Source organism: Chinchilla lanigera, unplaced genomic scaffold (assembly GCF_000276665.1).
Source record: "Chinchilla lanigera isolate Chin_1 unplaced genomic scaffold, ChiLan1.0 scaffold00013, whole genome shotgun sequence".
Classification (NCBI taxonomy): domain Eukaryota; kingdom Metazoa; phylum Chordata; class Mammalia; order Rodentia; family Chinchillidae; genus Chinchilla; species Chinchilla lanigera.
Window position 1 is genome coordinate 2,795,742 of NW_004955414.1, and position 23,706 is coordinate 2,819,447.

The 23,706-nt window shown below is 35.4% G+C and overlaps 1 long non-coding RNA gene across 1 annotated transcript; it reads left to right on the top strand.

Moving 5' to 3' along the window:
* Nucleotides 1-13,228: 13,228 nt before the first annotated feature.
* LOC102030178 lies at nt 13,229-21,645 on the top strand. The gene is made up of 3 exons (XR_260149.2): nt 13,229-13,884; nt 14,895-15,063; nt 21,045-21,645. It is a non-coding gene; the product is annotated as an uncharacterized LOC102030178 (long non-coding RNA).
* The last annotated feature ends 2,061 nt before the right edge of the window (nt 21,646-23,706 follow it).

The window sequence follows — 23,706 nt, forward strand, 5'->3', positions numbered from 1 at the left end:
TTTCTATTTTTATTCTTTTTCTGAGACAAGGTCTTGCTATGCAGTTCAGGCTAGACTTGAGCTCACTTTGTAGCCCAGGCTGGTCTGGAACTGGCAACAAATCTTTCTGCTTCAGCCTCCCTAGTGCTGGTATTACAGGTATGTGCTACCACTCCCACCCCCACCCCCACCCTGCTAGCATTTGTTATCAGTTAATTCCTTGATGATGGCCATTCTTTCTGGGGTGAGATGGAATCTCAGTGTTGTTTTAATTTGCATTTCTCCAATGACCAAGGATGTTAAAAAATTTTCATGTATTTATTTGCCATTTGTATTTCTTCATCTGAGAAGTGCCTATTCATCTCGGGGGGGTGGTGTCTGAATTTTTCAGTTCTTTATGTGTTCTAGATATAAGTCCTTCATGGGACAGCTGGCTATAATTTTTCCCACTCTGTGGACTGTCTTTTCACTCTTGGTGACTTAAATGCTCCTGAAGAATAAGGAATATATCTGTCTTTCATGTATAGGTTCTCCCAAAATTCAGGTACATATTTTTAGAAACACAGTTCAATTGCACTATCTGTTAACAAGAATTAAATCCAAAGATGTTTGTGAAATTAAAAGTAGAAAGAGGGAAGGAAGGAGAAGGGAAGGAAGCAAGAAACAAAAGAAGAGGAGGAAAGATGAAACAATTGAAAGGAGGAATGAAGCAAGAAAATTAAATGCTTTCTAGATTTATGATTCAAAATATCAATGACAAAATATTATAAGGGAATGATGTAAAGTTGGATTAGTCAATGTCTATGGAATGTCTTCCCTTCTAAAATCAGACATTCCATAGATGCTGATTACTTCCACCTTGCATCATGTCATTACAATATTTTGTCAGTGATATTTTGAATCATAAATCTAGAAGGCATTTAATTTTCTTTCTTGTTTGTTTCCTATTATCTTGTTTTGAAATTCTATATCATTTTTAATGTTGTTTAATTTTTATTCTCTTTAAAATAAAAAGAAAGGACACAAGTAAATTCAAGTAAAAATTTAATTGGGCAGGAATCTTCATTAATTGATTTCAAATGATGAAATGCAGAGAATGTAGTATAATACAGTGAAATGATACATGTGAAATTAAAGGTAGAGCTGTCACAAGGATTGACAGAATATATTCTGATAAACCTTTTCACATAAGAACACACACACATATGCCTCCAGAAGACTGATGTTTTTCTCCTTGAGGGTTTATTTAACTTAACTAAAAATTGATGTTCATTGTCATGTAAGTTACCAAAGTAGTCTATTCATTAATATGTTCTAAATTCCATTTTATCTGTTCCTATATTTTAAAGGTCTGTTTAATCAAAAAATGGTAAATAACCATGGAAATCATAAACCATTTCAGTGGGAGGGAAAATAAATCTGCCTATGGTAAGAGCTAATGTAGATTGTAGTTTTGGACAGGTATACTTTCTTTTAATTGAGATTCTGGGAAGGAAAATGTAGCCTTTCATTCAGAAGGGAGGCAAGTCAGGTTATGTATCTCATGATAGTTTTCAGGAAGAGTTTTCTGTCAGGGATATTGTTTTGTAGAAGAACCGTAACAAATACCAGTGATCTTCAGTGATGTATTCAAATCACCATGAGATTAGCCTGCATTTAACTTCTCTTCAACCTAAGATATTGTTAACCCAGTGTTTTATCCCTCTCCCTTTTTATTCCATGTAGAATACTTAGATGTGAGAATAAAATACAAAAAATGTAGTTTTCCATTTTTCCTAATCATTACTTTGCTCCATGGACCTGAATATTCACTAAATTCTTAGTCTTGGGGTACATATTTAATAATTGTAATCATTCGTTATTCCATGTAATATAGTCTACATAATAATCATGTGAGTTAGACTCATTGGCCCTTTTTAGATATAAGGAACTTTTCTGAAGTTACCAGTGATATCTTGTGACTCAAGGTTGAATATATTTCTAAATAATTTAAAGCCAGTTTATTTCTTTTTATCAGAGCTGAATAGAGAATTCTATAGTGTATTATTCATGTAGAGAGTAGGAGGTGGTGAGGGAAGCTTTAGAATGAAAGTTGATAAGAAAAGGATTTGGAGAACATTGTTCTTTATAGAAATGAAAAGTAATATATTGTTCAACTAATCTACCCAGCCTGACTATCTGCAATGTAAAAGACACTGGAGTGATGCAGTGTGATGGGATGAAGTACTTGCCTGCCAAAGCCTTCTAGGAAATTTGTGAAAGAAGTCACCATTCACAAATATAATATTTTAGAAATTACATTGTCAGAAATTAAATGAAATTACCTTGATGATTCAAAAGAAGAGCCATGTTTCACTGATAGAAAATCAGTTGTGTAAACAATCATATTTTCAGACAGAACCTTGAAGAATTAAAAGGGTGGCAGCATAGTCATTGTTACTGCTATGGGAAGAGTGGACATAGAGAGACATTTCTTACACAGGGAACAGCTTCAGCAGCGTAGAAGACTTGCAAAGGTAATGTGCATATTTTAAAGTGGCATGCCTCACAGTTTTACTAGTGTTTAGAAAATGTGCAGTTTGGTTTGCAGAATGAAGTTTGCAGATGAGTTGCTATTATGTCATAGAGGAGCTGAAATGGCATTTTGGCCTGTTTAAATACGTCTGGGCCCTACCACAGCTTTGTGCTGAGTAAATCAGGAGAGGTTCTGAAACTCTGCATTTCTAACAAGTTGAAGAAGGAGGCTCCTGCTGTTGGTCCAGAAGGGTAGTTTAAAAACCACTGAGATAGACAAAAATAACCTACAACAAGTTTTGAGCAAGGAAATGACTAGATGATTGTTATGCTGTGCAAAGTTCAATATTTTTATGATAGTTCAGAGGAAGGAAAGTTATTATACTTTAGGAGACTATTATACTAATGAAGGAGTGGATATAAATTCTGACAATATGAATGAAAACAAAAATGTACTCAAATATCAGAAGTTTCCAGTATTATCCATACTGCAATCTATATCTACTCTCAGCGAGTCCCCCAGAAAAATATGGTAAGTGCAACACTAACATAGTTCAATAAAAACAAATTATGAAACCAAGTTGGATTCAGTATGTACAAGTCATTTTAAAGATCACGTCATTGGGCTGGGGATGTAGCTCAGCTGCATAAGCACCTGCCTGGCAAGTGCAAAATGCTCAGTTCAATTCTTGGTAACAAAAAAAAAAAACAAAAAACCACAAACAAAAACAAAGAAGATTAAAGATCATGTCATTGGTTGGAAAATGAATGGAATGAGAAAATGTCATATAAAGTAAAATTAGCCAGACACACAAAGCTAAATATTGCATGTTTACCTTTATATGAGATGCCCATACATACATACACACATACATGATGCAAGGAAAGCAAAACATAAACTTTGGGAGACGAGAAGGGGAGCAGTGGGAGGAAAAGGAAAGGGAGACTACTGTCATAGGAATGAAACTAAGTAAGACATGTTAAATGCGTGTACTAACTTCCCAAAGAAACCCTACCTAAATTTATGTAATATTGACATGTAATATTAACTAATAAAATATTATATACATCTATACATACTTACAATAATGTTTTTCCATAATAACTCTGAAAGCTTTCAATTACAGCAGCTGTAGAGCTCATACGAAAGAAACTCAGAGAGTCAGAGATTTGCTAGAGCATTACTGAGGGACCAGGGTCGAGTCCTGGGTGCCGGGCATCTATCTCTTCAAAGTGATGTGTGTGTGCTTTTTGAATGATACTTTATTTTTTCTCACATACAGTGAATAAATTAATATTCGTGTAAGATTTCATCTATTAAGATATGACAACAATAAAATGATCAGAAGACAAAACCATACCGGTAACACAGGAATAATGTCTTCAAAGAGGAACTGGGCACTTAACTATGCACTCGCATAAATTCTCTGTGGTTAGAGGTAAGGGACATTATAATTGAGAATTTGAGATGCAAGGTTAGGTTTTGAACCTTAAGATCAATGTGAGATTTGCATTATCTAATTTTTATGCACAGGCAAATTTCTGCTCTTCTGTGTTTATGATTGGGTTAACAAGTTCAGCTGAGAGAAAAGTAATTTAGTGATATTAACTAGACTATCAAGGAGTTGGGGAAGGAAGTGGGAAGTAGACTAGATGGGAAAATTGATGCTAGGAACATAGAATAGTAAATTTAGCTCATTTTTTGCCTTTTTCAGAAGATGTAGAGAAGAAGTACTATCTGCCTTGTGCTAACCAATGAGGTCTCATCACATCACTACATTTAAATTTGTTTAGCATAAGAATTTGCTCAATATATTTAGTATTCAGAAGGAAGCACAGATTCCAAGCTGTCTGCTGTGCTGGTTTGGAGTTACAGTGTGACAAGGACATTCTGAAAAACAGAATCAAGAAGCCAAGAAGTCCATCTCCAGCCGGGTTTTATGAGATCAGAAGAATGAAATGTGTATGAAGAGGTCAGGGACTATATAAATCCTGGGATTAGATTTTAAAGTGAACACAAGTCAGCGCCCAGCTGAAAAAGAGACAAGGGAATTGGTAGTTATGGTGATACTCTGAATCATTTGCCAAGTGTTGGGAGAATGAAAATGGAGCGGGGAATGTAATCCTGTTGTGTCTATCCTGAAAGCTTGGGTGTATAAATCTTTTGAAAGTTATTCTGATGAAATACAATATAAAGCCCTAATCACATGAAATTCCTGTCCTAGGTTCAAGGAGAAGCTTAGCTATCCCTGGCTCCAAAGACTTGTATCTGATTTCATGCTTGGTTTCTATAAAAAGTCCAAAAGCCAAGAGAAAACCTAGAGAAGGACAAAGATCTGTAATAGATTTTACTGTCAGAAAACTATTCACAGATGGCCAAACTACATTGTTTAGTTTAGTAAATTAGTATATAATTTTGTGCCACATATTGTAAAGGACACTAGACCTACTGTGGTTAGTGCGTAAAGTGCAGAAGGAGATGAAATGTCAAACACATAACAGTTGTGATAAATACTATGCAAAAAGTTTTGATAAGAATGTTAAATAGTAAAGTTAACCTAGTTTTGAAGTGTATTAGTCACTTTTCTGTCAGTGATAACACAAAGTCACCTATGAGGTAAGATATTTTATAATGAAGTTTATTTTGGCTCCTTGTTCTCAATGTGCAAGGTTGAGCATTGAGTCTCAAGACAGCTTTCTGGGTGTCAGAGTCCCAAAGCAGCACAGCATCTGACCTGGCAGGAGAAGGGAGTGGAGGTGTGTATGTGCACCTTCAGACTGTTGTTCCCCTTCTCACAAGGGCACCAGATTGCAATGACAAGGGCTCTACCATTATGATTTTGTCTACTCCTTATCACCTCCCAGGGGACCTATCTCTAAACACTATAGTCAGATGAAGTTTCTACTGTAATACCTCACAGTGGGGATTACATTTCAATACATGAAGCGCTGGGGACACATGTAGCAGAAAACCAAGGCATCTGTGGAAAACATTTGTCCTTAAAGGATGAACAGCCATCGGCTAGGTAAATATATAGATTAAAAACATTCTGAATGAGACAGAAATATACAACGTTTCCAAGGTAAAAACTACCTGATGTTCCTAAGGAACTGAGGGAAAATTGCTGTAGTTACAAGTGCTGAGTGTAGACGGGTTGGAAAATGAGTGAGGCAGAGAAGGGTGTAATTGCTAAGGGACTGAAGGGCAAACAGTGTATGCATGTGATGAAATATCTAAGAGAAGGAAGGCAGAAACTCATATGTCACATATTTATAATCATTGTAATAAAGGTTCTTAGTTATAACCTCAAATGCTGACCCTCTTGTGATCCATACAGATTTATAAGAGGAGTGGTGCTAGAACTTGTCATGTGTTTCTGATATTTGTTTTGGACAGTAGAGTTTACTCACAGTTCTACGGCAGACTGAAATTCTCTGGGACTTGGAAATTAGTTGAGCCCGCATCACATGCTTTGCATTTCACAATTTAAAGAGGACTACACATGCCACTCATATGCGCAGACATAAAGAGCTGGTATCCAATAGCCCATGTGCTATTTCAGCTGCTGCAGTCATGGAAACCTATGCTGGATGGAGATGGACTCTCCCTTAATGTGAGGCCCTGAGTAAATACAATGAATAGAATCCTCCTCTGAGCTGAATAAGAAATTATGCTTAATATACCAGTAGAGCTTCTCTAGAGATGTGCAAATCAAAACCACCATGAGATATCACCTTATACCTATCAGCAGTTACATAAAACAAACCAGTACAAATAGTGTGAGCAGGTAGAAAGATTCTAACTCTTGTACATCAGTTGGTAGTGGGCATACTAAATGGTCAAGCCACTATGCAAAAATATATAAAAATTTCATAAAATCTAGATATGCCACTTCTGGATATCTAAACAAAAATATCATAATTGGGATTTTGATGAGGTTGTAATCCTCTCCCTTTCATTTTAGAGTTTTCCACAATAGGCAACATGTGGAAATAACTTAAGTGTCCTTTGACAGGTGGATGGATAAAGAATACATGGTATGGATATAAAAATGACAGTTTTCTGTTTTGTAAAAGATGGAATCTTGGGCCAGGGCTGAAGCTCAGTGGCATAGCCCTTGCCTGGTAAGCACAAGGCCCTGAGTTCAATTCCTGATATAAAAAAAAAAGGCAATCTTGAAATCTAAGGCAACACAAATAAGCCTTGAGGACATTATGCTAAATGAAATTGGCCAGAAATGCAAAAAATGCCAGAGTCTATATGAAATATTTACAATAATAAAAATTATAAGACAAGAGAACAGTGCTTACCAGGCTTTGTGGGGTGGGAGTAGTTAAATAGGGAATCACTAATAAATAAATAGGCAGAAATTTAAAGTTAAATAAAGAGAAAAAATGCTAGAGACACCGTGTACCACACTGTATATATAGTAACAATGATGTATTGTGCACTTAAAAGTCACCATGTATGTCCTATGCCACGGGAACTCTGCCAACAAGGAAGTCACCACCAGCCACAACCATTCGACCTTGGAAGAGAATCATAAGTCAAAGTAAACTTCTTTTATTTATTAAGAAAAAAGTTTTAAAAGCTAAGCTGGGTGGTCTGGCACATACCTGTCATCCCAGTACTTGAAGAGATTGAGGCAGAAGGACCAATAGTTCAAACCCAGCTTTGGAAAATTAGCAACTTAGTGAGACCTTGTCTAAAAATTAAAATCAAAATAAAGCAGGACTGAGGATGTATCTCAGCATATGAGTCCTGGGTTCAATCCCCCATACTACACAAAAAATTTAAGATGCTATACTTCATTGGAAATGTTTCCAATGCAATAAAATTTGGTAAAACAAATTTTTAAAATACATGTGAATCATGGAAAATAGCGCTAGAAACATTTTCTGTGCACTTACTAGGTGAGGACAATGCCCTACACATTTCACACACATCTAATTGTCAAAAACTCTTTGACCAATGATCATTGTTATTTCTTACAATTGTAACATGAGGAGTTTAAGAAAGAGTTTAAGTAGTTTTCTTAGACGTAGGATGTGAGCATGCAATTGAGACTGCATGAACTTCTATGCTGCATTGATTGATTTTTTTACACTTAAATTAAACAGCTCATACCAGAAGCTGATAATAATTTTAGTTTGTATCTCAGAAACTCGTGACTAGTAGGAAGGGAAATTAACAAAGCTGAGATTTTACCAGAAAAAAACAAAGATATATGCTAGTTGGCAGATTTCTAAAGATGGAAGATTCATTTTTTCCAGGAACAGTCAATAAAAATAAGGTTTAAGAGAAGGCATGAAACTTTTTTTTGATGAATAGGCAAAAATTTTCCCACTTATGAGAAGACAGATATATAAATATCATATATAATTATGTAACTATATACCTGTATGTCAATGTATCTCTCTCTAGCTGTACTTAGTGCTGTGTGTGTGTGTGTGTGTATGTGTGTGTATTACAATAAATAATTGTTGCCAGGGAGAAGGAATCCACTCTTGCCAGGGAATCTTTCTATATATGTACTTCCATTATATTTACAAAGGGTGAGGTTGCTCAGAGAGTTGATATGCATGGGCCAAGCTAGTCCATAGATCAACAAAATCTAGATAATTGTAGTAGGCTCCATAGCAGACATTTAACAGAGGCCCAATAAATATTTTTATAGTTTTGGTGTTAGTTTTGATGTTGAAACCCACAACCCATAAAAATCTTTGGATACCATATGCTAGATGCCGTCAATGATAAGAGAAACTGGCACTCTCCTCGCAGTTGTAACTGTCACTTACATGGTAGCCTGGAAAATGGCATATGTGCTACTCTGAATTTAACTTTAGTGGACATTCCTTTAATTTTAAATGGTAAATGTATTCAAATGACAGTAATGGCATGGCCATTAACACTGATATAGAGATTAATGAATCAGTTTCACATCTGTTAGAATTTTTTGAATAATTGACTTGAATTGTTTTAATGGTTACCTAATTAAAGGAAATTAGAACTTTAGCAATGTGGCGATTTAATTTTTTAAAAATGGGAAAGCAGTGTCATAGCCACATCTTGCATTTCAATTTAAGAAAATGTGTTATTCTCATGGAATATAAAGGAAGAGCTGAAAAGCATTTTCACAGAAAAGAAGTTTAGAATAATATGAATCACAAAGTTGCCTCATATTCAGTTGTCATTTAATTAATCTTATTAACTTAGTTTTATAATAACTTAAGGATGGTATTCTCATGGAGTAATTCAGTCAGTAAGAGCAAGTTCCTTAATACCTGATATAGCAATCCTCTTCTATTGATTTATAGAGCATATGGCAAATGATGAGAAATGCAAAGCAATCATAGTGCTCTATGAAATATCACACCTTACAAGCGGTTGAAGCTGGGAGAACAAGTTTGTATATTTAATTTCACATGAATGTTCCAGTATGTCCACCTCAAGAATTATTAGGTTCCTTAACACACAACTTCTAAATGTCCCACACAATTTTAACTCCAATATTTTTCACAAAGAACATGCTTTGTTTTAGGTCATCTCCCAGCTGCGCAGACATAGATAACTGCAACCATTTGAATGTTGTACAACTGGAGACAGACATAAAATCAAGAGCTTGAAACTTTTGCTATGACCTTATTTAGAGTATATGTTTAAATGTACACAAAATTATTCTATTTCAGTATGAAAAACTTCCTAATATATACAATGCAAATGTTAAGGACATTAGCTTTGTTTCTTGGGTGCAAGGTATTTTTAATTCACAGGAAAAAAAAATACATCACCTTATCTATTTCTAGTCATGTCTTGGCTTTAAAAAATAAGTTAATGATTCAGTCCCTTTAAAAGAAGTAGAAACATCACTCCTTGAAGTTGAAGGGAAATAAATATAGTAAGAAATGAATAAGGAAAAAATATTTTATAGGGGTGTTCCTAGGTATCTTACTTGGACAAAAATCTGCTACCAGTTCCATTTAAATCCCATTCAATTTCTCCCCTTAGCAAAAGAAGTAAAACTTAACAGAATTAGTGGAAATCAAAATGATTGCCTGATGTTACCAGACTTGAATAAACAAATAGTAATATTCCAGAAAAAATTAGAATTTTTTCCCAATGGTTATATCTTGAGTTGAGCAAACTTTGTTTACAGCATAGCTTTGGTTCTCAGGTATTTTTCAATATTATTACTCCAAATCAACCATTGTTAAGAAAAAAATAACTCTTACTTGAGAATGCAATAGTATTTGACATTGTACGCTTTAAATCCCCTTAGGTGATCAATTAATATGCAGATTCTATCTGGAATTTATGCAGTTCTAATCAATAGAGATGCAGTGGCTGATAAAAACAATAAATCATCTACCCTTATAGACAGTATTGTTTTAGTCACTAAAAGAGCAGCAAAATCTTTACATTTGTTATGCAACATCCTGACAAGTGCTATTTTATTCATTGCAGAACAATTATTTAGAACAATTTCCAGTTTAGATGAATGATGATAGACCACATGAAACAGTGATACTGGAATAAGTTTTACTCAAGGAGAGCACTGAAGAAAATGTGAAAAAATGCTAAATTAGAGCCATGCACAATTGTGTTTGATGAAATTCAAGAGGACCAGTCCCCAAGTGATAGGATGCCCAGCAGAGCTTTGGATTTCCTTTTTCACATGAACTCATTGGATGGCTTTTAGCAAATGGGTGATAGGATCTACTATATCATAATCTAAAATTTTACTATAAAGTTTTATATGAAAATTTTGAAATTACAAAAAGTGGAAAGAATAGAGTGTTAAAAACCCTTCTGAATTTTTTTCTTGCATGACTGGGACTTGTGTTCAGGGCTCCCCAAATATTTGTGTTGCATATTCTTGGAAGTTTGTTATTGTAATAGAATATTTGTGTGTACATTTGAACATATATTTTAAATAAGGTCAGTAGCAATATTCAACAAAATGAACATTTCCTTGATATGCTTTTTTCTGTTCACATTCAGGTTTCCTTCCTAAGTATGTTTCCTTATAGTCATTAAATAGGACTGAGGTTTCAAACCAGTTACACACATTATACTTGACTGTTTCTCTTATCTTGCTTTGTAATTTGAGGCATTACTTCTCTTTCCCCCACCAACATATTTTACCTTGGCGTTCATCTGTCGAATGCATCTACTCATTGTCTCACAGAACATGCCATATGCAAGATTTGTCTGCCTGCTTTTGGGACATCACTTAAACTGCATCTCCATTCTCTATAGTATTTGTTCATTGGAAGTTAACTGAGTCATTGTAATTAGATTTTGTTTGAAATAAACAGGCTCCCTAATTCAGACTACATCACAGCAGAGCACAGATCATCTGGGGGTCTTATAGGTAACTAAGTTCGATAAAATATCATAGGCAGTCAGGGCTAGGCCCTTGAAGGATCCAGTGCAGAAGAGGAGACACCTGGAGAAACTGGCACTTCCCTTGTGGGTCAGAACTCAAGACAAAAGATAAAATAAATGCACCCACATATGTCCCAAGGACAAACATCAGGAACTGATATTCTAAATAGGTATCCTCACTGTGAAAAAGCCAGGAAGAATCAGTAACCCAATCCCGTTCAGGAAATGCCCTTGTACTGCATTCACACCTACTTGCTACGTGACTCGCTTCCCCATTTGATCCCAATTTAATAATTTTACCTGAGCAGTTATACTCATAATCTTATTGGTTGACCATAGTTTTGTCCCACCTCATTCCCACCTTGAGATTTCCCATTTTTCCCATGTGGGACCTGCCTCACCTTGTGGTTTTGCTCTCTACAATTTTCTTAGAAAAGGCCGGGTCCTTGGCAACCCACTCGGGACCCTTTCTGTCTCTCTCAGACAGAAGCTTTCTTTCCCTCAATAAATATATTCTGCTCTTAAACTCCATTGTCCCTAAAATGCATTCTTCAATTTTAGAGAACACGAACTCATCCCAGATGTTTAGCAGGTTGGGACTTTCTCTTCCCTGTATCAGTAGTTCCACTATTAGTGAGCCCGAGTCATCTGTGTGTTCAGATGATGAAGCTTCACGATTTCATCGTACAGTGTTCAGCACTGAACACTGTCAGCATTGTGTCTCATTATCATTTCAAGACTTCTTTCCATGATCAACTATTTCACTATGATTTACCTAACAAAAGTGTTTAATTCTGCCATTCTTTCCATAATTATCAGCTAGAATTAGGTATAAAATAATTTTCTCTACATATCAAGCACTCTTACTCCTTTGAAATAAAGTTTTTACTAGAAAAACAAAATGAATAATGAAATCTATTTCTTGATGGGCCGTTTTTAGAGAAAGGAAGCTTTTCTTTAAATTCTATCTGATGAGGAATGGTATCTCTGTTCCTTTCTCTTCTGAATATCCACATGAATTTATGAATTTTATACAATTGATGTGTCTCAGCCTATTAAATTATCATGTCTTCTGACACTCAGATTCTGTTTGTTAGCTTGATTCATATTTTGACACAAACTCATTCATTGCTGAGAATCTGTTTGCTTTATGGTATATTGAAATTCCCCTTCTTTTCTTAGATATTCCCTGCTCTGACCAGGAATTATCTAGTTCTCTCAGGAAGCTGAGATTTTTTAGTGAGGAATGGTAGATATATTTACCAAGCCAGCAGATGTGCTCATTGCTATTAATTCATGATTCGTTGTTGCTTTTATTAAGGGCTAAAATTAACAAATAGTAGTTTTGTGCAAAATTAGAATTTAAACTATTGTATGTAAGTGAAATGCAAAATTATTGATATCTCCTTAATTTAATTTATGCTTATGTCTTTTTACTTCATTAGAAAACCCTGGTTCTAAATTATTTTAAATTATATCTAATTTTACTTATTCAATAGTGTTTAAAATAGTTTAAGAAAACAATATTACTGTTACTATTTAAAATAAGACCACTGAATGAAACTTATGATTCTAGCTGTGTTTTCCTTGAATGTATGATACTTTCCATTTATACAAAAATATTGTGATTGAGGTCATTTTTTGCATAGAGTTGTTTTACTAATGATATAAAATTTGTTCAAAATTAATTAATATGCCTTCTTTATACAAGTTTTATTTATTTCTGTTAATACTCAGTTTTGGAGTTTTTTTTACCTTTTGACTTAATTTTATTTTTGAATATTTTTCTACTTTAGATTATTCCCAATTAAAATTATGTAACCAGATATATTTGGAAAATTCTCTTTCTTTCTGAACCCTCTTCTTTCTTTAAGTACTTATTGTTTGCATTTCAGTTTTCCTCTTCTAAATAGAAGCAAACATGCATATTCTTGCCACTCTGATTCACAGTATAGACACTTTTCCATATTCTTTCTTTCTCACTTAACAGTGAACCTTAGAGATTCTAAGAGACCGGGTTTTTTGCTACTTCTTGTGGCTGCATGTTATTTGATGAGCACAGAATTGTTGGAGGTATTATGTAATGTCTAGTTTGGCAAAATATTCATAACTACTTGATGAAAAATATATTTTTGGATAGACACAAGGATATCAGTTCAAAGACTATAACCCTGAGTTGTAGAAAAAGTAGCTTGTACTAAGGCAGTAGGAGTGGTGGTGATAAGAAATAATACAGTTAGGGAATATTTTTGAGCTATAGCTATTTGGAGGTACTGATGACTTAGATATCAGATGAAAAAAGAATGTATTTTTAATATATATTTTGTTTTCATCCACAGTTCCTGACTTACAACTACTTCCCCAAGGCTGGCCATGGAAAAAGATTTTGTTTTCCCTAAGACAGGTCACAGAAACACTAAAAAATTCATCATAAGGAATTGGTTGACATATCCATGGACAGGAGGTCCTAAGAACCTATCATCCAGAGGACTCCTGTCCCATACACTAAAGGAAGGGAGGACAAAGAGTCTGAGCAGAAAGTCTTTGGTTGGTTTCCCCACTAAGTCTACTATCACTCATGGATAAGCAATTAAGTCTCTTAAAAAAACTGAAGAAGACATGGTCTGGGGGCCAATAGATACACAACCATTTGCGAGTTTCCAGAGGATGGCACCCCAGGAGATGGTCTGGAAACTCTGCACCCCTTCACGTACCTCAGCCAGTGCATCTCTGTGTCTATATTTTTAAAATGTTCTTTAAAATCAGCCAGTAAATGTATTTCTATAAATACTTTTAAATACAAATAAATTCTATTAGCCATTCCAGCAAATTCAAAGCCAAGGAGGAGACTGAGACATTTAATTTATAATTAGTTAACCAACCGGTCATTAGTTAACCAACAGGTCAAACAACGCAGGGCTTGTTGTTGATATCAAAAATAAGGAGCTGAAGAACAGTCTTGCGACTGACCCTGCAGATGGGAAGATTTCATGCATTTGCAGGTAACACTGTTGGAACTGAATTGAGTTAGATGACACCCACCTTCTGCAGCAGAATTATTTGCTTGCTGTTGGAACGAAATCAGCACAACTTTTAGGTTCACAGAAGTCCTCTGTGTTGTGTTAATTGTGTTGTGAAAGCAAAGGAAAAACAAACAATTCTTTTACTGACAGTGACAAATCCACATGTTTTGCCTGAACAGTGGAGAGAAAGAAGGGTCACTCACCTAGTTAGGAGCTGGTATGAGTGTGAATAATAGCAAATGTTCAGTTTGGGAGATATTTTAACTGGTATTTTAGATATCCAAGTGCAAAAGATGAGTAGATATTTAAATATGTGAATCTGAAATTCAGAAGAGGAGTCTGGGATAAAGTTCTAAATTTGGGGATTAATTATTTACATGACCTCATTGGTCATTTAGCACTGTGACTAAATTTGGAGTATCTTTCCTGCCAGATTTTGGAATAGACTTTAACGTGGGTAGTAAGTACAAGAACTTGGGGAAGTCAGTAGACATTTTAAAACTTTTCTTAACCTAAATATTGTGGTGATATTAGTACCTACCTCAAAAATTATCTAATGATTTGGGAAAATATTTATAAAATAGTTACCATAGTGTTAAGCATTTTTATATTTTAAATTAATAGTGAATGGTATAACTTTTAAATTTCACTGTACAGGACAATCTTAAATGTATATAAATTATCACCAAATGCTATTTTACCTCTATATATGCTACTAAATAATCATTTACTGTATTCTGGGTTATGATAACATAAATATATAAAACATAGTACCCTGGCCTTTGAAGAATTAATATTATAATTATCTATATATTATATTTAGAATATTTTATTCAATGAAAAACTGGCATATGATTAAATCGTGAACTAGTAGAAGAGTATTTTTCCAAATATGCTCTCAACAAAATTGGTCTAGCAGCAATAGGGAAGAGGCTATGAGAAAATTCAAATAAAAGATAGACTGATTATATTTTCATTTTTTGCTAAAGGCTATTGAAAGACTTTTTACTGGGGAGACTACACTAGAGTGTTGATTTATTGTACTTTACTCAATAAAGCTGCACAAAGTCCTCAACCTACTGATCTTATCCAATGCAATGGAAGCATGTGGACAGGGAAGTTGGTGATTCAAGAGGACAGGAGGGCCAAATACAAATGGTGAGCAGGTAAAATCTGGAAAGAGATGGGCCAGGAAAATCTTTGCTTAGAATTTATCTGAATGCATTAAGAAAGAATTGGTGAGGGGCTGAAATTAAGTAAGATTTGGTCCTCCAAATATACAAAATTGAAGCCAAAGTGAAATATTGAAAAGACAGGCAAAGGACATTTGTAGATGGTGGGAGGGCATCTTTGGGTTTGACTTCAGCATACGTGTTTTCTTACTATAATAGTATACATGACAATTTGAGCATGATTCTCATTTTATATAGGAGAAATTAAGGGCTTACAGGAGATGAATAACTTGTCTGAAAACATCAGCTAGCACAGAAAAGACTCAATTCCTAATTTTTGTCAATGTGACTAAAAAATTTTTGCTTGTTTATAACATTATCTTATCACTGGATGATTCTCATTTTGAGGATCTGTACTTTATGGGAGCTTTTTGGTGCATTTAGTTCCAGTGAAATGAATTTAATTTTTTAATGAATATCACTATATATTGATATATATAGTTTTCCTGATTAATTTTTAGCATTTAAAAGTTCAGTAAATGTAAAAGGATTACACTTGATATATATAGTTTTCCTGATTAATTTTTAGCATTTAAAAATTCAATAAATGTAAAAGGATTACACTTGGTATCTTCTTTATTAGTATACTTATCATGTGATATGTGATTAATATATTCATAGTGGGGAGTTGGTATGCATACATATGCATATATATGTATAAGTATAATCAGAGCATCTTCATACTTTCTACCTCTCCTTCCTCTCCTCTCCCTCCTTTCTTCCTCTCTCCCTTAATGTCCTTGCTATCAGCAAAATGTCTACCTCCTTATTTCTTATCATCTCTTTTTTATCTTAATTTTTATTAGTAAGTGATTGCAACACTTAATGATTCCATTCATCATGGGAGTTTGTACATGTACATAACACATATTAATTCTTTTTTACTCCTTTTTCCTCCTGTCTTTCCTCTGGAAATTATGCCTTAGAGGTAAAGTAATTTGTCCAAGTTTTACAGGTCATGCAGTGATTAATGGAGCTGGAATTCTGTCTCTGGTTTACTGAAACTGAACTTTGTACTTTTCCTCGTCCAATAGTGCATTTCTATCATTATAAATTTAAGTAAATCAGCTTTTTTGAATCAGATTCCAACTTCATGTCTGGTTCTTATTTCATCCTTCTTGGTCTGAAGCACCATTAATATATAGTGTCTGAAGAATGATCTGAGCAGAAATATCTGTTCCCCAATATGCTCTTGCAACAACTCACCTAAGGTAGCCATTCACTTTGTTTTCAAATTCTGCTTTAACAGTTTGTCTTGAATATTACACTAGTGCTCCTTTCGGCCAAGAACATTACTTAGTTTATTTTTAAAACTTAAATGAGTCAAATGAATTGCTCAGTACAACCCAAATGGTGGTATTGGCTCTATTTTCCTTGTTCTCAGTTTTATAAAATTTTTTGCTAAGAAGAGGATACTAGGACATATTTAGCGTAAAGATGTATATAGTACCTAGGTGTCTTTATAATGATGAAATTAATAGACAAAAGGGAGTGTAGTAGATTGATAACTGGTGGTCAAATTATAACACTCAGCTGAACTGAGTGAGTGTAGTGCTGGGTGTGGGAGGCCCACCTGAGGACTGTTGCCAGCAGCATAAGAGGCAGACCTGGAGAAGAAGAGGTAGGCTGTTGGGAGCTGAGAGAGGCTGTTGGGAGTTGAGAGGGGCTGTTGGGAGATGGTAGAAGCTGTGGGGAGCTGGCTTTCCTGATTAACTTGGCTATTTTCATTCTCTGAGGAACTCAGGACCTCGCTGGCACTGAGAATGGCTTCATTTCACTTTGGGGGAGCTCTGGTCCTCGCTTTGAGCATTGCTTCCTGGTTCCAGAGGGGAAGATGGTGCACTGCTGACCTCCTGGAAAAGCTTGCTGTGTTGGCTTCCCTGATGGGAATTCGGCCATCCTGATTATCGGAGGAGCTCGGGACCTCCCTGTTGCCGAGGATGGCTGTGCTACCTTTTGGGGGAGCTCTGGTTCCTTCTGAGCATCACTTCCTGGCTCCAGTGCAGATCCCTCAGCCTGCTAGCACAGGTCCTTCATCTTGCTGGCACAGACTTTATAGATTCCACCACTGACCTTTGGGCCTTCCCAGCAGATCTGTGAAACTGGCCTGTATGAGATGTTGTCATGGGCTCTGGGCCTCCAGTTTGACTCGTGGGAGGCATTGTTATGAGCTCTAGGTATTCAGCTGGAATCATGTACAACATTGTTGCAGCATCCAGGCCCTCCGCTGGATTCCTTAGTCTTAGTGAGTGGACAGATTTCCTGCACGCTTTTGTATATCGTTCTTTGGGTGATTATTGTAAATAATCATATAAAATACGTGTCTATTGTATTGTTCCCCTTGCAAAATAAACCCCAGGCCAACACAGGGAGAAAGTTAAAAATGGAGCCTCACAGTTTACAAAGTAGTGGACTCAGATGTACATCGAGTATTTACCTTCAGGACTGAATGAATAGAAGAAAGATTAGAGATGATCAGGTAACCCAATCTGCTGGTTTACATTTTTAAAGTAAGAACACAGAGTAAGGAGAAAGAGACTGGTGCAAATGATTACTTTATAGTATATGTGGAATATTTGAATCGATCCTCAAAGCTTGCCCTGAGGATCAGATGCCACAGATCAAAAGAGATAAAAGGTTTACTACTGGAAATGTACATACTTGTGATACTAACTTCAGAGGCTCTGGCAGGGAAAATTAGAGAGAAGGGAGGATTGAAGAGGCCAGAATCACTAATCTCTTCTGAGAGAATGTTGGATTGGAAAGGCTTAGAGGTTTAGAAGTGATTTCCTATGGGATGCATGCTGCTAGAGGAGACATGCAGAAAAGGAAGACAGGTTCAAGGAAGATAGCATTTTATCTGAGGGACAGCTTACTTTAGTAGAGATGATGAGTTCGTGGAAGTCTCCCTGACCATATGAAAACCTCTCTTCCATAAGCTCACTGTTTTTGTAACATTTCTGAGTCTGATTTTCTCAGAGGTGTGGGTGTGGCAGGGAGAACACAGATGAAAGTGATACCTTCTCTGTGAGTCTGTTGGACAGACTTAGTAATGGATGAATCTTGGGTTATTCTTTTCTCTTGTCTTACCTCGATTTCTTCATGTATCACTAGAATCTTTGCCTTTCCATTCATCCAGCATGAGATCAGTAGCAGAAAAAAATGTTGGAATTTAATAGAGTGACCCAAGAAAGATGAAGCAAAGAAATGATGTAATAATATATATATATATATATATATTTTTTTTTTTTTTGGTTTTTCTCCGGTACCGGGAACCGAACTCACGACCTTGTGCTTGCCAGGCAGGCGCTTTGCCGCTGAGCTAAATCCCCAGCCCCGATGTAATAAAATATTAATAGGAAGATACATAAGTAGTTCTAAGAAAACACAGAGCAGATATTTATTAGAATGATTCTATTGGCCAGGAAACAAAGTATAAAACTGGGATTTAGGTACGAACTCAGGACACAAATGACTAAATGCATATTCTTTGGTCTTTCCATTTCTGTAAAATAAATGCAATAACTACCAAACATCAATATAAAACTGAGAGAAGGTAGGTGTGTTAAATCCACTGAAGAAATCTGAACACACAACCTACAGACTTTCATCAAATTAGAACTGACCTGATGGGGCAAAACTGTTAGAACTCTGCTGTTTGATTTTCTATTCCAGAAAATCAGATTGCTACAAATTTATAGACAATTTAATTACTAGGTGTATAAATAAAATATTTAAATCGCTTAAGGTAATATCTGAATGTAACTAATTTAAATTCTTGTTTGTTAAACAAAGAGTGCCACAAGAATTGACTTTAAAATGTCAATTTTTCCAATAATAAAAATCACATGCACAAATTGAAACTTAGTTATTGTCATTAATTCTAGTGCTACTATTAAACCCTTTTTCATTAAGTGTCACATCTGACATTCTCATCAACCCTGAAAATTGCTAGTGTTTTCTTAGTAGTCATGTATAAGGAATGAAAAAGAAGTCCCACTAAAAGTAAATTAAGGTCCTTCAAAGGTCATAATGGGAGCAAACAGAACAAGGATTTGAGCTAATTATTTAGGCATTCAGGTCTTTTGTTCTACTATATTTCTAATATATATATGTATATAGTATATATACATATGTACATATATGTATGTATAAATATGTATATTCATATATATTGCTTATATATGTACATATATATATATATGTACATATTTGGGGAATTTCATGTATCCAAGGTTGAAAATGTCACTAGTAGAATTTAACTTTTGATTTTGTAGTTTTATTTATTTATTTATTTTTTGGTTTTTTTTCCGGTACCAGGAATCAAACTCACGACCTTGCACTTGCCAGACAGGCACTGTGCCACTGAGCTAAATCCCCAGCCCTGAGTTTGTAGTTTTAGAACCTGAAAATTTCTGTCTCTACCAGGCCACTGTGCCTAATCATGTACCTATCTAAGTTTGCTAGGGCTGCTATAACAAAGTACCACATACTGGGTGGTTTAAACAACAGAAATCCAGTTTTATTACATTTTCTGGAAGGCTGAGATCAAGGTGTCATGTTAGTTGGTTTTCACTAAGGCCTTTCTGCTTGTCTGATAGTATCTGCTTTTGGGCATCTTCATATGGCTTTTGCCTCTGTGTCTGTCTCTTGTTCACCCCTTCTTATATCTACATCAGCTACACTGAAGTAAAGTAACCCAAATGATCTCATTTTACCTTAAGTATCGCTTTTTAAAACTGGTATCCAAAAACCTCAATCCTGAAGTATGGAGGTGAGCACTTCAGTACATTAGTGTGTGCAGGGGCGGTTCAGCCTATATTGATGTTGATTTCTTCCTACTGTGTGTTGTAGGAAAGTATATCTGTACAGTGCCATGTGGTCTATGAATTTTTGGTTGTATAATGAAACATCTTCCCATAGGAAAGGGACCAGAGATAAATCAAATAAAATGAAAATATACTTAATCGAGAAAAATTTGAGATCTGCAGTACAGGTACAAGAAAAAGTGTAGAATTTGGCCCAAAACAAAGGGAATTCATAGAAATCAAGTGTTTCTTCAGTTGCAAAGAAGAGAAACTCAATTGACCCAACTGAACCAAACATGGAGAATGATGGCAACTATTTTCTATTTTTTGCTATCTATTTTCCTTTAAGTTAATATTTAAGGATTTCATACTATAAGCATTAGTCTAGGTTGAAGAAAAGGAAAAAAGTAAGAACAAAAAAAAATACCAAAATCCTTAACCTTACAGAAATTACAGTGAAAAGAAAGAAAGGAAATAAATTAAACATTTGGTAGTTAAAATAGCAAAATATCCTATGGAAAAATGTAGCAAAGAAAGAGGAGAGATGATAGATGCATGAGACTGTTATTAAGGTCACCAACTGTCCTTTTCACTTATAAATAAGGGTTTTCCTGGGATGTGGGACATGAAAGGCTAACATCAGCATACAGTGAAGGAAACCATGATGATTGATAAGACTATCATTAACTCAGAAATATTTGGACAGGAAGCACAGCATGAAAGTAGTCCTTCTAATTGAGACTTGACTAAAGGCTAGTAGTATCGAGGACCTCCACAGTGGACCCCAATCTCTGGCAGGGTGCTATAGTACACAGCAAAAGAAAAAAAAAAAAGAGCAAGAGACAAAATGGCAGTGCAAGAGACAAAATGGTGGTGCAACACTGTTCTGGGATGGCACACAGCAACCAGAACCTCAGATTTATTGATCACATTTACAGTGAGGAAAATGGTGAGAGGATTATCGGATGTCTTAGAGGGCGGTGGTAGTCTAAAGCTAATGAGGATCTGATGTTGATGAGGATGGTGGGGAGAGATGGCAGGTCAATAAATAGTTTGTCCTTTTCCCAAGGTGAAACCTTTTTTTTCTGTTACTCCTCAGTTCTCAAAGAACCAAGATGTCTGCAGCTGATGTCGTCTTTACCTGGACAGTCACAGCATCCTGGGACCATTGAGGTCTCAACTGTAACCAGAAGCACAAGGAGTTATATTTCCATATAAGATAGGGGGCTCCCATGGCAAGATACTAGGCCTCAGACAAGCCCTAATCACAATTTAACTGTGAAATGATTTTTCTCCAAAATATATAGAATAGCCCTCGATACTGAAGAAATTGAGGAATGATACAGGCAGATATTTAGGAGGAGGAAACTCTAGTGGAAGACTAAGGAAAATACAAATAACACTAAGTAAATGTATTTCCAATGTGACTAAGAAAAAAAAACAGGGCAAAAACCACACCAGACCAGACCAGACCAGACCAGAGCAGACGAAGCCAAACTACTGTTAGGCTTTGACCATGTAAATTAAGAATTCCAAATTTGTTAGCAAAATGTATCAGCAAATTCCTAAGTCTCAAATGCCAAGGGTTTCAGTATTTTTAATGTTAAAATTGTTATGTGCTTTCAGAGGTTATTTATGGGATCATTGTTACGTAGGTAGAGACTACATGGTTTGTTGAGTAATTGAGTGAATTAATAAATGAGAACTGTAAGATGAAATCTTTGCATTTATTCTAAGCTATTTTACCTGTGATTCAGATATTTACATTAATAAGGAAAATAAATGATCTAATTATTTTATTTTTCACTATTCTTATTTTTTTATAAACTAAAGTAATATAAAAGAGACCTAGCTGAAAGACAGTATTGGGTTTGAATTCTGGAACCAGCCTTTGTAAAACTAATGATGGACAATTCTTTCTACTTTTATCATCTTGAATTTCCAGTCTGGAGCAAGTTCCAATTTTAGCTCTGTCATTTTCTAACTATAAATTTGAGCTCTTAATTTTTTGTATCATATTTCTTTCATAACAAAATAAAAGTTAAAATAGCATTTGTATCATACATTTAGTGTCAGTATGAAATGTGTCACCATGTACAGCAATTAGAACATGACCAACATATGAAAAGCAGTCAATGTTATATATCACAAAAATTCTAAAAAATATTATGTATCATACTTTATATTGCTGAGATTAAAGCTTTATTTCATAAAGTTGTTGAGTAAAGTAAGGTAGACAGTGTGATGTCTGTGGTGTGAGGGGTGCTAGATGACATTCACTTAAATTGAATTCAAGTCCAGATAGAACACATTCTTCTACTCTATCCTGGATAAGTAGGATCTCTGGCCTTGCATTTGGTCTGTAGTTCCAGAGATCTGGGTAAAGTGACAATTGGTTGGCATATGTCCCCTGGGTAAAATATAAGAATCTGAAGCAGTTTTAAGCAAAGAAAATAAAAATAAAGTGAAACAGAGCGTCCAAAGAATCAGTTAAGTGAAATAAATTAAGAAGGAAAATTCTACAATTTCCAGAGAACAAGTAGTTTTTAAGAGTTAAGGGGACAAGGGGAACGAACTAGTTGAGTTTCCCCTGCGGCTGATTGTAACTTCGTACCTGGTCAGACCTTTAGGGCACTGGAGTGAGACAGATGCTATTAACCAAATGTTGGTCAGTTCCTGTCCAATAGACTATTCTGCTCTGGGGAAGGGGAAGACCAATCTCTTGATTAACCTTATTCTGTGTTTCCAGTGAAGTGAGGGGAATTCTGGAACATCTGTTTTAACTCAGAAAAAGCAATAGTGTTAGAAGACACCTCCAGTCTTTCTCTCCCACACTGATTTTCTCCACTTGGCATGGAAATATGTCATTTTAGATTGGTTAAATCGGAGCAGAGGTAAACAGTGTTTTAGCTTCTGGATCGTTCTCTTCCTGTTTTTGGCCTGTTTGCATTTACAGGGAATGGCTTTGTTTGTGCTGTTCCTGCTCAGGACCGCAGGCCAGCAGCTCCAGACTTGCAGCAGCACACGCAGCAGCGGGGAGGCTGCACTTCCTCACTCGCACTTGCCTTGGGTCAGCTGGGTGAGTCCTGTAGATTCAGAGAAGACTTGCAGTATTCCTAGTATTGCTTTATTAGGAACCTGCACTTTGTGTTATGAAGCTGATATCTAATTGTAATCCCTACTTGCTTGTGACTGTTTACACACGTGGCCTATCCCATGGCACCTTGTGTTTGGGGTTTGGAGTGTTAATTAATCAAGCTCCACTCTTACTACCATCCCAATAATCTAATGCGTTTAAAATGAAACAAGGAGGGGGATGGAGAGTGAGATTGGGTGCCTTACTGAGGCTGCTCCCTCTGAGACATGGAGAAGTCATTCTCTCTAATTTGAGAAAAAAAATGGGGAATGAAGGGTTACAATAATATCTTTTCACACAAAACATTCAAATTACATGCCTGAATGTCACGTCTACTATGATCTTAATATTGCAACCCCAGACTTGTAAAATATTAATGTTAAAATTCAAATTATCCACTAAGTGCAATAGACCTAATATAATTTGAGTAGGTAGAGACAGGGGGAGGAATTAATTTTAAAAAGTTCAAACGATGTATATTTGTCTTTTTATGTACTAATCAATAAAGGAATTTTATATGCTCCTATTTTCTAAAAATGAAGTCATTTTCATAGCAATATGCCAGAGAGTAAATTGATCAAAGACTACCAACAAAAGGAATTGATAAATATGAAGACACCTTGTT